The sequence below is a fragment of the Puntigrus tetrazona genome, chromosome 7 (assembly GCF_018831695.1).
Source record: "Puntigrus tetrazona isolate hp1 chromosome 7, ASM1883169v1, whole genome shotgun sequence".
NCBI classification, from domain to species: domain Eukaryota; kingdom Metazoa; phylum Chordata; class Actinopteri; order Cypriniformes; family Cyprinidae; genus Puntigrus; species Puntigrus tetrazona.
This window is the reverse complement of record NC_056705.1, coordinates 17,557,618-17,573,371: the sequence shown is the minus strand read 5'-3', so window position 1 is coordinate 17,573,371 and position 15,754 is coordinate 17,557,618. Positions and strand designations below refer to the sequence as shown.

General features: G+C 37.7%; 1 protein-coding gene across 1 annotated transcript in view; it reads right to left on the bottom strand.

The window, feature by feature from the left end:
* Nucleotides 1–15,754, bottom strand: part of apba2b (amyloid beta (A4) precursor protein-binding, family A, member 2b) — a 67,233-nt gene that overhangs the window by 34,062 nt on the left and 17,417 nt on the right. Inside the window, exon 2 of the mRNA XM_043245424.1 lies at nucleotides 13,118–13,156. The gene's annotated coding sequence lies outside the window, so the exon portion shown is untranslated. The remainder of the gene's footprint in view (nucleotides 1–13,117; nucleotides 13,157–15,754) is intronic.

Here is a 15,754-nt window from a genome sequence, read left to right as displayed (position 1 = left end):
ATTATAATTTTGCATTAGATTAATTGCGGTTAATCATTTGACAGCACCAATTATATCACATTATATAACACTACATAATACAAAACATACATGTATTACTGTGGATATGCACTAGTACTGAGGTTAATTCATTTTACAATTTTGCCTGCATTAATGACTATGACCATAATCTGCAGGCAATGCAAAAAACTGCCTTTGAAGTATTTTTGTTGATCAGCGAGTCTTGGACAAAAAAACGCCATATAATCAGATAACACCAAAGCCTACCCTCATGAGCTCACAAACTTCATAAGAATTTCTCAACTCAAGAACATTCTTGAAAACTTTTAGAATTTATATCTTAAAATGTATTTTTGAGAATCCAGCCCAAGTACTTCTCCGTCAGAAAAAGATTAGATATAATAAGGGTGAACTTATCTAATCATTTTATATACGAATACATCTTTCTGCAAGAAAAAAATAGAAAGATAGAACGATAAAAGCATACCATAAAGGTAAGGGGGAAAAAAAGTTAAAAGCGAGACATGCAGGATCCACTGTGAACATACTGAAAGAAGAACTTCCTCTTTTCGAGAGAATAGGCAGAAATCCCGCTGTGCAACCACTCTTGCCAACGGTGTTCTGAATAAAAGTCTTCCATGTAGGAAACCGAGGCGCAGCATGTGTGGACCTTCTGCATCAGAACTGTCGAAATCACCTTTATTACAGCTCGCCATATGTCCCCCATTGCCAAACGCTTTCATTTCTCATTTTCAACTTAGTCAAGACTTCAGCTTCACCTAGCTCTAGCCGAGTCAAAGAGAACTGGGGCACATAATGTATGAATATGGAGATTATAATAACACCCTGACTGAGAGGATGGCATTACAATGCATTTTCCTCATGCCTGTAATAAGCCATTATTAAAACTTAATTCACCCAGCGTGTACTTTTAATCTGTTGGCACTTTATAAGACATGAGGGTTCGGTCACATGCAATGGCCCACTTCATGGTTGGTTATGATTTTTAGGTAACATTGAGTTTACTTCCTTTTTTATAAATGAGACTTGAATCTGTGATGAATTTTGAAGACAAACATTAGAGAAGATACTGGAAACTCCTCCCTGCAGAGCAGTACTCTGGGGTTTTGCTTTGTGCTTCAGTATTCTGACACTCCTTGCGAGGAGAAAGCACGGTTCTCTCATTTAGATTCTAGGTGTGTGCTCGTCTGTCTCTCTCACTGCAGGGAGGGGAGTGCTTATTTCCTGGACTAACGCTACCCCAAACCTCCTCCAAGGCCAGACCACCAGACCAGCCTCCTCTCCAAATCACCACGGCAACACTCTTTTGTTGGAAAGCACCGCCAGCATTCATAGCCCTGAATAATGGCTAACTGGTGGGCACCACGGTGGTGGGTCAAAACAAGGTTCAAATGCATTTCAACAGTGTGCAGTGTGAGAAAAACAATGCAAAAACAGCGCTTGATATTCTAGAGTTTGAAGGAATACAGCACTACACCATAAAACGTTTTTTTAATCCTCATGTTTTTGCAAATACGTATGTTTTCTACAGTCAAACAGGTCATATAAGAGTGGAAAATAGATCACGTAACACATGGACTACTTTTATGCGCAATTAATCACAGATCCAACTGTTTAATTAACAGTGTAATATATCAGAAATAATACGGATTTCAATATTCTCTTACTACATGCATAAAACATGCATCAACAGAAGGATGCGTGGAAGGATTATTCAAGCTGAAATGTGTCAGTGTGATCCAATTTTAGAATTTACTTCCTTTTTTAGAATTTTCTTTAATGGAAGATTTTGTTACTTTAAAATTGCTTAATTCATAACTATGAACAGTCTTCTATTATTCTAAATAAAAACAAAAACACAATAATACACTCATGAACAGAAAGAACATGTTTAAGGAAGATTCAGGCAGAAATGGGTTAGCGTGTTATAGTTATAATTAAGCCCCCCAAGGGTAATGTGTTAATGAAATAGCTGTGTGAATGGGTTCGGCTAAACCACACTCACTTTCATGCCCTCTCTCTCGCTCCCAGTATCTGTCCTCCCTGAAAGCCCACAAGCAAATCACCTGCTAATAATTGTCCTTACACATGCCTACTGGTGCTGGCAGCAATAACTGTTTAAATGTTCACACCAAGAATTCACACCAACTGCGTCAGAAATACAGACAACTGTATAAAAGCATACTTGAACAGTTGTTTATAAATAAATGTGAAAGGAAAAAAAAACACATGAAGAAAAATCAACAAAATTCTCTAGTCTGAGAAGAAAGTAAGAGGGATAGAGAGAAAGAAAATCATACTACTCAGTTTAAAGCGTGAAGACATATCCAGGCAGAAGCCTCATTATATGGCAGATCCAGTCGCTCATTCAGCCTTCGTACTTTTACATTTTCTTCCAAATTATATAGCTAAGATTATCACACCCTTAATAATACACCGAAAACCACATAACTCTCTCTCTGGTGATTATGTGAGCTGCTGCAGCCTTACACACCTGTATGTATTCTACTTTACATTCAAAACTAGAAAAACATCAAGTATAGCTCGCCTATTTACTCACCCTCCTGTTGTTCCAAACCTGTGTGACTTTTTTCTTCTGTGAAACACACACACACACACACACACACAAAGAGTCAGTGGGGTCCAAGGTTGTTTAGACTCTTTTGAGTTTGAAAATATCATCTACTGCGTTCAGAGGAAAAAAGAAAGTAATACAGGTTTGGAGCGACATGAGGATCAGAAAATGATGACAGCACTTTGGTTTTTTGGAGAACCTTTTATGTCAGCAGGAGCTGCGGTGCAGAGCACATAACAGCTGTTTACATGGCAAACACTTAACACTGTGTCAAGTTCACACAGGAGGGAGAAAATTATGCACAACTGAAATACACATTTGAAAATAAAGACGTTTTGTATACAATGTAGAACCGCATCAAATTGCCCATCCAATTATTCCACATACTGTAGAGAGAGTGCAGGTAAACATGTTTACCTGTTTTTAATTTCCAACATACCAGTGAATTCTTTCTGTTTCCTTTATAACAGCTCCCCATTTCTAGCACGCAAGTGAAAACCTGCCCACACAATCCATACTTTTAGCACTTGGTGTGAGGAGTGGATCATAATCCACCAACCACCCAACCACCCAGAAGCCCTTAAAGCTACACAGAAACCTTCAAAACGCATTGGCAACAGCCTAGCATCCATTTACAACATCCACAAGGCAGAAGTGACTCAGCTCATATATATATTCACACATAGACACACAGACACAAACATGTTCTCTTCCCCTAAAACAGAGACAAGCAGCGCATCTCACAGATGGTCATTGGATATTGAGTTGTGTGTTTCTCTCTTTGAACACCTGCTGAGGGTCTGGCTCATTCACTCACCAGTAAAACTGACCAGCGGGCAACAATACTGGCCGGTCCAGCGCTGTCCACACTACCTTCAGCGCCATGCCTTCGAGCACAGCGCAGGGGGAAGTCACAGATGGCCTCCAATATGACGTGAATAGAGAATCAGAGAGCAAATAAAAAGAGGAAAAGAGTGGAAGGACATCTTGGCAGGGGATGGTAGTGCTGCTTGTGTATGTAAGTGAGTCAGTCAGTGAGTCAGTGAGTGAACTGGGACGTTTCACTGTTTGTATCACTCTGCTTGCCTGTGTTCACAGCATTACAGAGTATGTGAGTTTTGCTTGGAGCAAAGAGCATGTTATTTGAAAGTCGGCGCATCTTTTTTTAGTTCTCTCAACACTGAACAGGGAACAGGACAGGGAGAGCTCAACGTGGAGATGAGCAGAGCTGCCTTCTTTTGGGGTTATTTTCATTGGAAGAGAAAAAAGGCGGCTGCCTGAAACACGAGATACTGATATTAACTTTCAGTTGAAACTAACAAAATATACTGTATTATGTATTACATTTAAATTAACATTAATACTGTATACTGTACTAAACATTCAAAAATATCTACTGATTTTCAGCAGGGTTTCCACCATAATTTCTAATCAGGCACCGCATTGTGTTTCAAGGTTAAAGGAAATGTCCATAAACGTAACAGTTAATATTTTTACACATATTTTTTAAATCTAAAAAAGAAATCTAATGAATAACAGTTTTATAATGCATGTTATATATTCAAGTTTTTTACAAATACAGTAAAATATATACATGTATTTCTGCTTCAAGTGAGGAGCAAGAAAATGTCAATGTAATGATGTAAGGATAAAGATATAGATATAGATTTATACTATATTTATATAATTATTACATGCATAATATTATAAATAGGATAGTTTTTATTACGTTTAAATAAAAAAAATTACACTAGTCCTTAGTTAAAACTAATTTTAACAGCAAGCCCTCTTTTCTTTCTCTTCTTCACTTACAACACATTCAAACTAGCACACAGGACAAAGCCGCCATTGCAGTAGACGGCTTGCCTCCTGTCAGCCATCTGGGCTGTGGCAGCTGGGAGCAGACCCTTCAGTGCCTCCAGAGAGAAAAGGAGAGAGACGGGGTTGACAACAAGAAGAGGGAGATGTGGAAGGAGCCAGAGAGGGGGAGAGAAGCGGAAACGCAAAAATGGAGCTAGTGTGTGAAGCGGCAAATCAAGACCACCGACTTTAACTTTCAAACAGCCACAGGCACTCTGATCCATCTTATTTGCTCTTCCCTTAATATTCCTTATTTGCTGCGTCTATGCAATCAAAACACAAGCGAAAGCACAAAATTAAGCATATATCACCATTAGCAGCAGCGTTGTGACACGAACCCCATTTTGAATGCAACAATCTATATTTAGCCTTTATGAATCTCCCTTTTATGAGCCCCAACATTACTTTTAGTATTAGTACAGCACTGGGATACAGAACACAATAACACTGCAATAAAGCCAGACGTCTGAGAGAATAAGTAGATACACTGAAATAATGAGAAGCACAACTTGCTAAGAGAAACCATCCACATTCACTGGCTATTACAGGTTAAGTTGGACTGCTTTGCCTGGGAGAATCAATCAATCCCACCCAATAACATTCCCATGGTGTACTCCACATGCCCTCGTATAAATGATGGCCATGACCTTTGCTAGACATATGATGTATGAGTCATTATGGCACCTGTGCTTGCTGCTGAATACAGATTTCTAAAGCAGGGTAACATTACAGCGCACCCTCATTACGGCAGCATCTCTAATATGTGAGCAGTTGATGAATATACTTATCGAGCAGTAACAAATTGCCCAAAATGCACATTTTAGAACACGAGCAACTGATTGCATTACTGAGCAGCAACCACAATTTGTGGGGCAATAATGACCAATAATTTGTAATGTTAAAAAACAGAGAGCATACCAACCAAATCATCCTTGTGTAAAGCTGCCTTCAGATAAAATACTCCCATGATGGATTCGTAAGAGTTTTCTGCTTCTTCTCCAGTAACAACAAATGAACTTTTCATTTGCCGAAAGGAAGTTGATTAAAAGTCGACAGGGTTGGGGGATTGGTTGACGCTCAGGGTGATGAGCTAGATGATAAATGAAGGCCTAGTAAGAAATGGTCAATACTGGGAAGGTTAAACTCAGAGATAATGCAGCTCTGAGGCAGAGAAACATGGAGAAGCTCCACCTACTGACAGCCTCAGCTCATTAAATATTCATGAGGCTTGCAAATGACAAAAAGACACTACGCTCATCTACCGGGGTGCACTGGGAGCACAGAGTGTGTAGGCAGATTTTTTTTTTCTAGAAGAGCTACACATATGAGGATTGAGTAGAGATAAGCAGAGTCATTCTGTATTTTGTTGAGCTTATTATTATCTGACATTTCTGGATCCAAACGCTCTATCAGATGTTCATAGGAAATAACAAACGGGGTAAATAGATGGTGTGCTGTGATGCTACTGAAAAATCATGATCATATCATTCCACAGGATTATTGTATTAAATAAAAAGTTTTTGCTACATGAAATAAAATAAATGTTAACTGAAATAAAATAAAATAAAAAATTAACATTAAAGTAAATTACTAATACTAAAATAGCAATCAACTTAAACGTATTTAACTAAATAAAAACAAAACTAAAATTAAAATGAAACCAGACAATAATTGAAAACAAAAACTCTCTGTGATACAAAAAAAAAAAATGCTCTGCGCCAAGATGCTGTAGAGTTTTTAAAATGCTTAATTAAAATGTGTGATGTACAAATAATCTTCATAAGTGGCTTTTAAGACAGTATTCTAGTTCAAAATGATTATAAGCTTGGAACTTGGAAAGTGTTTTATTTACATCCTAACTTAACAACTGAATAACTCTATATCATATTTATCCTGCACTACAACGCAGAAGTTTCTTCAGCACTCTTTATTACCATCCAGTAATGTGCCGTGCAGCTGCCTGAAAGTGAGGTTAAATCCCTGTTCTGTTCTCAAAGGTTGTGAAGGTCTGACCAGTGCCAGGGGACCCTGCAGGACATAAAAAGAGAGAAAGGATACAGGCAAGATGGCCAAAATCACCTGGTGCATCAAAGCGCTACCACTGGCACACTCTCCGTATACGCCCAGCGGAACAGCAAGTCCCAAAGCACAGAGGAACAGAGTGTTCCTCCTCATATTTCTCACCGCTGGGACATCGCAGCAACATAAGTCAATTCAAAAATAAACACTATAGCCACGAAATGAGTTCAGAATCTGTGGGTCTACTGAAGAAGTGAGGGTGTGAGAGCACATAAACATGCAATACACAGTCTGACAGACCTTGTGCGTGCAGTACGAATAATGCATGATTCAGAGCTATTTTAAGACAATGTTTTCAGCACACTCTGTGTTGCATGCTACTTTCTAACCACATATCTGTATGAATAAGAGAATTCATTTCAGTTCGGCCTCAAAATTAACTGAATTACATTTAAGCTCTTGTACAATCAGAACTTTCACTCTTAAACTTCATATGAAGGTCGAAAATGTCTTCAATTTTCTGTCTTCGATGTGTATGAAATTCCTTAGAAGCGAATAAACTACATGCCAAACATGTTTTCAAAAAGCACTTTTACTCAAATAATAAGCGATTTTATAACTGAAATCTTGTTTTGACAGATATGTGCATGGCTTTGTTATGGTTTTAATAAGCTAAGAATGAAATGACTTTATTCAAGTTATTTCAAATGACAGAATCAGTCTGGCTACATTAGGTTAAAGCACTGCAAGAAACTTCAGAAGGTTCATATTAGAAGGTTCATATTAGGTAGACAGTGTGAGGAGATTTGCAAAGGATGATGGGTCAGATTGTGAGCGCTGCGCTTCTAGGTTGTCTCAACACTTATTTCGGGCAAGTTCAAGAAGAGCTCTTTTTTTTTTTTTTTGTCTGCTTTCTGTATAATTTATTATTTAAAAGAGCAGAATGCCTTAGGGTTGAAAAGCATATCAGACTAGCTGAGTCATATCAGTCTTTGGGGAAAAGCAAGTCAGAGCCAAATAAACAGGGTGACCATGAATCTTCAGTCATCAAATGGTATAACAGTGTCTTACTGCTTAAAGAAACAAAACAATGAGACATGCTACAAGGTGCGTTCTGACATGTAGTGTGATCTGCGTAGACAGAGACCGTTGTAAAACGGTTTCTCACAGAAGAAGCAGTGTTCTCTTATCTACTTAAGCAGGCTGTTTCTGCCCATCATCTTTTAGGTTTTGGATTACCATGACAGGCTGACATCACAAAGTGCCTCAGCAGCAGAGTTTTGAGACTAAAGCTGTAACAGGATACTGAGAGCAGTCCTCAGAGGTCTTCAAAACTGCTCACTGTCCTCCAAAGTTTAGTTTCATCCTAGTTCAACACACCTTTGTGTAATTTAAATGAACAGGATTATTATTATTTTATTTCATTAATTAATTAAATATGTTTCACATAATAATAATAAAAAAAAAAACTACAACTTGCACATTAGAGTTATCAAAATCAACTTGTTTCACAATTTGTAAAAAACAATCATTAGTAATATCAATAATAACGACAGTGAATATTATTAAATATCTTAACAGCAAACAGAAAAAAATACCATCGGCTTAATATCAAATGAATATTTTATCAGTGAGAATATAAAAGCCAGTAATTAAAATACAGAAAGCAACATGGCTTTACACAGCAATAATATAATTTTGTAAGGGATAATCATATTTCGGGGGATTTGGCATCAGCAAGTTTGACAAAGGGGGATATTATTACATTTTGTAGCCAAAATATAAAATTATTGTTTTTCTCAAGTACACTAGATGGACTGGGTTCATTTGGAGCAGCATTTATGTTCTGAATAAAACCAAACAGCCTTAACAAAATTATGTTAAAATGAATATGACAGTCTGCCAGAACACATACTGTATATATTTGTAAGCACACACCCGCATACAAACAGCACTTGATCACAACAAACAGCATCTAAATCCAGCACACAGAGAGATCATCTGATAGTTCAAGCGTAGCAACACCGGAACGTTCAACATCTAAGGATGCTGTTTTAAGGTACTTTATCTTTAACTATAACAAAATGACAAATCAAGCAGGCAGCTGAGGGTATGTTTCTCTTTAAGGCATCAGTAATAAGCCATCCTACAGCCTGTGAATTGATTCTGTATGCAACTAAAAGCATGTGTGACGGCAAAGCGACAGAAACTTCCTGTTCTCTCCACATTCAGACTGACTGCTCTGCACCAAATGCAACGGATAAAGGGCCTATCATCACTGCGGGGAGCGTATCATCAGTTTACACTGATGCTTTTCATGGCTCCTGTTCATTAAATAGCCAGATCTACTTTTTTTTTACATCCTTTCTGAGCCTTTTAAAGACTTTTTTATGAGAACTCATACGATCGCTGGTCTAAGCGCAAGAAAAAAAAAACAGTCGAACCCATCGGTTTAAACAGCGGGCTGGCGTTTGTTGGGGTCCAACATGGCTGCTGCCCTCCTGGGTGCTCTGTCAGTTTGATGCTGATGGATTGAAACTATCTGAAGAAGATTATGAGGCTCGGTTTAGATCTGAGGATGAATCACGACACTGTCTCTCTCTTTCACTGCATTCTGCAGGACGTCTAACTGCCATAAGCGAAGCGGGCGCAGTTTGAATTGAATCCCTTCTCTCTGCATCCGCTAATCCTCTTTTGCACTTGATCAATCACGAGCTTGCCCAAACCCAATCACACAACACACTGCTGCAAAGAAACTGAAAAGAGAGAGGAAAAATGTGTCTGTCCAAGCAAAATCCCCCTCGAGGATGTTTCAGTCACAACCAGTTTGCACCGGTTATAATAGGGCATGTTGAACAGATGTTTCATAAGGATAGGAAGATGTTTTCATTTCACTTATTAGGTTAATATAATGTAATCTAATAACAACAGCAGCACATTTAGGTTTAATGTTTATTCACACCAGCAAGAGTTAGAGGATCCAAAAGCAGTTTTATTATTTGCAAAGGATAATTTAAGCATTATCTAACCAAACAAGCAGACCAGAAAGGACAAGGGAAACGTGAAGGATAAAGACACAAGGGCTAATGTGATAACAAGACAATAGGCAATGACTGGAGAGAATAGATCAACAGAACCAATTGGTGCATTCGGTCATATTGGAAGGACTGTATTTACGAGATGAGCACACACCACCTGAAGCCACAATTACCAGTGGGAAAATCAATACTTTCTTTAAACTCAGACTGACCTTAGTTACTGTTACCATCCACCATTTTCTCAGGCTTCTGTTGGAAAAGCAATGCAGGGCTCTGTGTGTTTAGACAAATTTAAAATGCAATTGTATGGAAATTATCCAAAATGCTCTAATATGTTTATTGCTGAGTCACTGGTGACTCAGGCTAATCAGAGAAGAAGATACAGACAGTATTTTTCTTTTCAAATACATTGTAAAGTCAAAGTCGACACAGTTTTGATCAAGTTAGTGTGCAATTTAACATTTTCACTACAGAAAAATGGTGCATAAAATGCTTTGCGATATCTACATTTATTCCAGCCTGCATAAGAATGATATTTAATCACATTTTACCACTTTATGAGATTCAAAAAAAAAGCTCACAGAAATTTCCATTTCATTCCAATGGGATGTACTGTAGAGCTTGTCTGACTTACAACATTAACCAAGATGGAAAAGAATAGCATTAAAGCTTGCCAACAAATACTAAACATCATTTCCTCCTCCATTCTCTGTAGCAGCTTGAGAATGATAAAATACACAGAGCACATAATTTGCTCTTCATTATTTTGTATTAGCACTAAAAAAGCTTCCTGTCTTTGCCTCTAAGTGAAAAAGCGAGAGAAAAACATGAAATTGTCCAGTGAATCAATTTTATTCCGACCAAAATCAGTTGAATGCACATCATGTTATTATTATGATTTTCAAATTCATTACTTTCCAAGAGACCTTGAATGCAGCACATGACTAAACTAGACGCTTCTGAGAACAACAACCTAGTCAAGAAAATAGAAACAGAGCTTCAATACACAAAACCATTTCGTTAGACATTTTCCCTTCCCACACTGAAAGCTAAAACACTAATGTAACACTATGGGAGTGTTACAGTATTGTCGGTTTTTCGGCGAAAGTCTTTGAAGGAGGGTAGTCTGCATGCCTCCATTTCCAATTTCCATCCATCAAAAAATATGCTAGAAAGGGCACGAGGCAGCACAGCAGGAAACACCAGCACGTTTTGCATTTTTGTCTCCATCTGTATGCAAATGCTTCCATTATTGCTTGATTTGTAAGACCAAGGGCAGCAACACATTTCATCAAATGCTACATTTCCCCACCTACTGATGCTGTGCTCTGAATAAAGCACAAGGCCAGAGAAACACAGCGGAGAGCGACAGAATCAGTGTTCTGCAAAACAATGACACTAATTTACAATCAACAAGAACCAATAACATTTCAGGGTGCGTACAAAGTCATAAGGACATGCAGTATGAGAGAAATCAAGAAACATACTTTGATTATGGCCTGCGTTGTGCCCCTTGCGAGAAGGGACAGGCGCATAAAAAGTGTGCAGCAATAATACATCTAAAAATTTTGCAAGTGCCCATATGAGGATTCATCAAACATCAGCAAATCATCTGAGCGCGAAACAGGGTTTTCCGTGATGTCCAACTTCAAAAATGACTCTTATGGGATGGCTCATTTTAATGAGTCAGTCTAAGATCCACAGTCGAAAATGGTTTGAATCAAAGTTCACACTGTTCACAATCAACTCCCTTACTGATTAAACTTTGCGTTATTCCCTGTTAAAATTAACCAGGAACTTTACTGCAATGTACACTTCACATTTGTGAGACTTTAATAGCATGACATGTTGAAACCACAATCCACATGTTTTTGTCTGTAATCAGATATATATCTTTTTAAAAAACTAGATCAATATTGTAGAGGTTTTTTGCCGTCATCCTTTGCTATCAAAATGCTTGTTATGGATGCAAAAGCACAGAAAATATAACCTTATCCGCACTTTTTTCTAACGGGCCGAGGCGGTGTGTTAATGACACAACTTTTTTTTTTTTATGTGTAAAAATGCAGATGAAAAGTCTGTACATGGCACATATACAATCAGAATCATGTGACAACAACAAATTTGGATATGTTTATATTAAATACAGAAAAAAATGCAGGTCTCTGCGCCCCTGCCCATCTCATCGAAAAAGACCGATTTTTCTTTGCTCAGAAATCAAGGTAAAGAAAGTCAATTGATACCTGCGATAACAGACAACAGAAGACTGCTTTCACAAAGAACCTCTGACCCCGCCCTACTCTGCCTCCAGTAAACCAGTACAGGTCTCCAATGCCCTGCACAAGCAGTCCTTTTAAAAAACCACAATGCTAAAGGAATGCATTTTTCCCTGCACGAGTCCTTATGAAATGTGTAAGTAATGACGGTGAATACATAATGAGGAGTGAGGTGTTTGGGCAGCCGTGCCGCTCTGTGATCCTTCCTCCACCTCATCATATCTTCAAAGACATTTCCCACGATACTGCACTCCTCCAGCCGCCCCACCACTAACGCTCTGAGCATAGATTAGCATGTGCCGCCCTTCCCCCACAGCTTTTATTTCATCCACACACCTTATTATATGGCACAAGGCCAGGCATGTCACTTTTGTCACAAATACAGAAAGCTGTTAAAACAGTGTTATTCAGATGTACGGAAATATTCAGAAATGAGCTGAGTTTTTTTTTTTTTAATTTACAATTCAGCAGCTCAGTTTGAATTGAGGTAGCCAACTGAACGCAGAACTGCAATTTAAATTTATGGAAGTAGAATTGAAACGCACTGAAATTCATATAATTTCCACAAGTTTAATTTATAACCAGGAAAAAGAGAACTGTCAGATGAATTTTGAATGACCAGTTGTTAAGTCTTGCGTGAAGTTTAACAGACAGATAAACATTAGTTTTTAAATGTCACTATAGAAATATGCATTAAATTTCTACTGCTGTTTATCAGTGTATTATTTTTGAATGGAACTGAAACAGGATACTTTAAATTGATCAAAATTGACAGTATCAAAAGTAAAATACATTTAAAATGCTGTTTCTTTAAACTTTCAATTCATCAAAAAAAAAAAATGTTATCAGCTGTTTTCAACATTGATAAAAAGGAGAAATGTTCCTTTAGCACCAAATCAGCATACTAGAATAAAAAAATAAATATTTTAACAATATCACTGTTTTACTGAATTTTTTTATTAAATAAATGCAGCTTTGGTGGGTACAAGGGAATAATTTTTTTTTTTTAAATACCTCAAACGTCTGATAACAGTGTACTTTTGTGTATATAAATTAATGCAATATGTACTTTTCTACAGGCAATATATTAATTATCACATAATTCCCAAAAGCATTTTGTTGAATTTCAGCTTCCTGTAATTAAAATTCGAACTTAACATTACCTTAAACGTAACATTTTACCTTAAAAACCATTCCTTCAAAATCAGTGCAGGAAAAGATCAACTAAAAAAGTCTAGGCCTGTATATGACGCACAAAACAAGGGAGACATCCATCTGGTGTGATTGCTGTTTGTGCAGAGAGCATTCTCATTTTAAGAGACACTTACCGATTGTTGTGGGGCGAAGAAGATCTCTCAGGCACAAAACTAGAAGAGAAAAACAAAGAGATGAACAAAAACATCACGACACACGCAAAATCTGTCCTCCCTTGCTAAAGAATGCATAACATTTTGATAAACTATTGACTCAAATAGGAGAATCTCAACTTCATTGATCATATAAAGACAAATCTACCAGCAATCTATAAAGGCAATCTACCAGCAGGGTCATCTATGGTTTTCAATAAAGCCACGTCATTTACTGATGAAGTACGTTTGATTGACACATGTCTATGACATCAAGCGTTTAAAAGGAAATCAAGAAGCTAGTTTTCTTCGGCGTGCCTCGCACTTTGACTCTGTTTGGAGCCGAGAGTTGATTTACGTGCCGTGATTACTGAGCTCCAGCTCACAAAGAGGTTGATTCAATCAACAGTGCCGCTGCTCTGGCACGGTCTAAGGAGGGAGGAGGAGAAACAGGGACGTCCCAGCCGACACAAGTGATGCAGAGCAGTCTCTCTGTCTTTTCTCTCCTCCTGACAGCGTCGCTTGTTCTCCTGTGGGGGTGCTTCTACACGAGCAGATGTTTGCCATTAGATAAGACTGATAACAACACCACACATGTCCCCCACAGACTTGGGTGACTTTGGCAGTAATTTGTACACCTAATTGTAGAAGTGTCCTATAAATTTGTCCATTTCCTAAGGGACGTGTGTCTTCCAGACGGGCAGAGACAAACAAAAATCAAATCTGATGTGAAGTGACACCGTCACACCCTATTTTTCTGCACCTGCCCCGAACACTACGAGGAGAAAATTCCCATCAGCTATGATCGACTGAGAAAGACAACGACATCTTTATTTAACCAGGAGCTCCCAAGGAAATAAAGGCTTTGAGGCCCATGACTACTGATTAATATAGCATGAACTGTTCGAGGAAATAGGAAAATGAATGATGAGGACATTGTTTGTACAGTCTTTTTGACATCTTGCTGGCAGATGCTGCTCTTTCAAATGCAGTTCGGATTCAGCTCTACGGACAGATGGAAACACTGAGAGGAAAAGAGGAAATATGTGCATTCTTTCTCTGTGTTCTGAAGGAATACTTCATCTGATTAAAGTTATTTCATTACTTTATCATGCTTTTCAAAACCTGTTCTTTCTTTTGAAGTACACAAAAGTCGATGTTGCTTTTTCTATACCACAAAGACAGCAGCAGCTGTATAATATTGCATAATAAATACTTGCTTTAAAATAAATAAATAAATATGGGACCAATATATATTTATATACCATTTAAATGTTAAGGGCCTTAAGAGTTTTTAAATGTAAAGAGTTTTGAAAAATGTTTGACTACTGTTGCACTACTGGAACGGAAATACTGAAAAATTGTTTATTAATAATAGTATATATTATACACTATTAATATAATTATTACTATTATTATTATTATTATTACTAGGTTAATTTAAAAATATAGTAATATTATTTATATTATATACAATGTATTTTGTTCCTGTGATGGCAAATCTGAATTTTCCACAATCAGTACTTAAGTCTTCAGTGTCACATGATCTTTTAGAAATCATGCTAAATATGCTTGTATGATTTCATATTAGCAATATAGAAAAGAGGTGTGTGTTTTTTGTGGAAACCATGATATGTTTTTTCAGGACTCTTTGATACTAAAGTTCAAAGGAGCAGAATGTGTGTGTGTGTGTGTGTGTGTTTACTGTCACTTTTGATAAACTAGAATAAAAATAACTTAAAGGGGTCATATAATGTTGCTAAAAAGTGTTTTTGGTGTAACATAATGCGTTTATGCGGTTTAAGGTTTTAAAGGGTGAACAAGTCATAACTTTTATAAAGAATACCTCTTTGGTTTTGGTCTTTGCAACTTTATGGATCTTATTTATGCACTAACAGCTTGTAACACATCAAATAAAAAAAATAAATGCATAAATAATAATACCAATAATAATGAAATAAAAAATTACTGTCCCTAAACTTTTGCAAGGTGGTTTAGTGCATATGGAGCTCTAGTCATCAGACAGTAGGTTTAGAATGACAATGAAGGAGAAAATGTTTTCTTTTGAGTAAACTGTCCCTTTAAGACATGCAGACTTTTATAGACATCCGTCTTCTTTTTCTGTCTCTCTCAGAAAGCTCTACCCCAAATCCATTTTGATAAAAGCTGCCATCTGGGGCGGAAGCAGGGTCTAATTTTCCAGCCAAATCCTGTCAAATGGCAGTGTCCGCACTGCATGCCGACAGAGCAGTGTGGCTAAAATCCCCTCTCCACCCCTGCAGACCTGCTGCTTGCTGCCCTCTCCTCTGCTAGAAGCCCAGAAGGACAAAATGTTGTCACTGGTGTCAGCATAATGGCTCCTTTGAGAAGGCTGCCTGAGAAAGACCATGTGGAGGATGAAAAGGACGAGGAGGTGGACAGGATAGGTGAGCTGAGAGATGCATCCATCACTGGCCTTTGATTATATGGGGGGAAATGGTTCCCTGTCAAGAAAACTACAACATGTCTCACTCTGTCCAAAAAGCCTTAATAGCCCAGCTGTACTGGTACTGTAAATGTGCCTCTCTTTTCCACATTATTGTGGCCTGTGCCTGTTTTTGTGTTTAAAATTTTTTTATT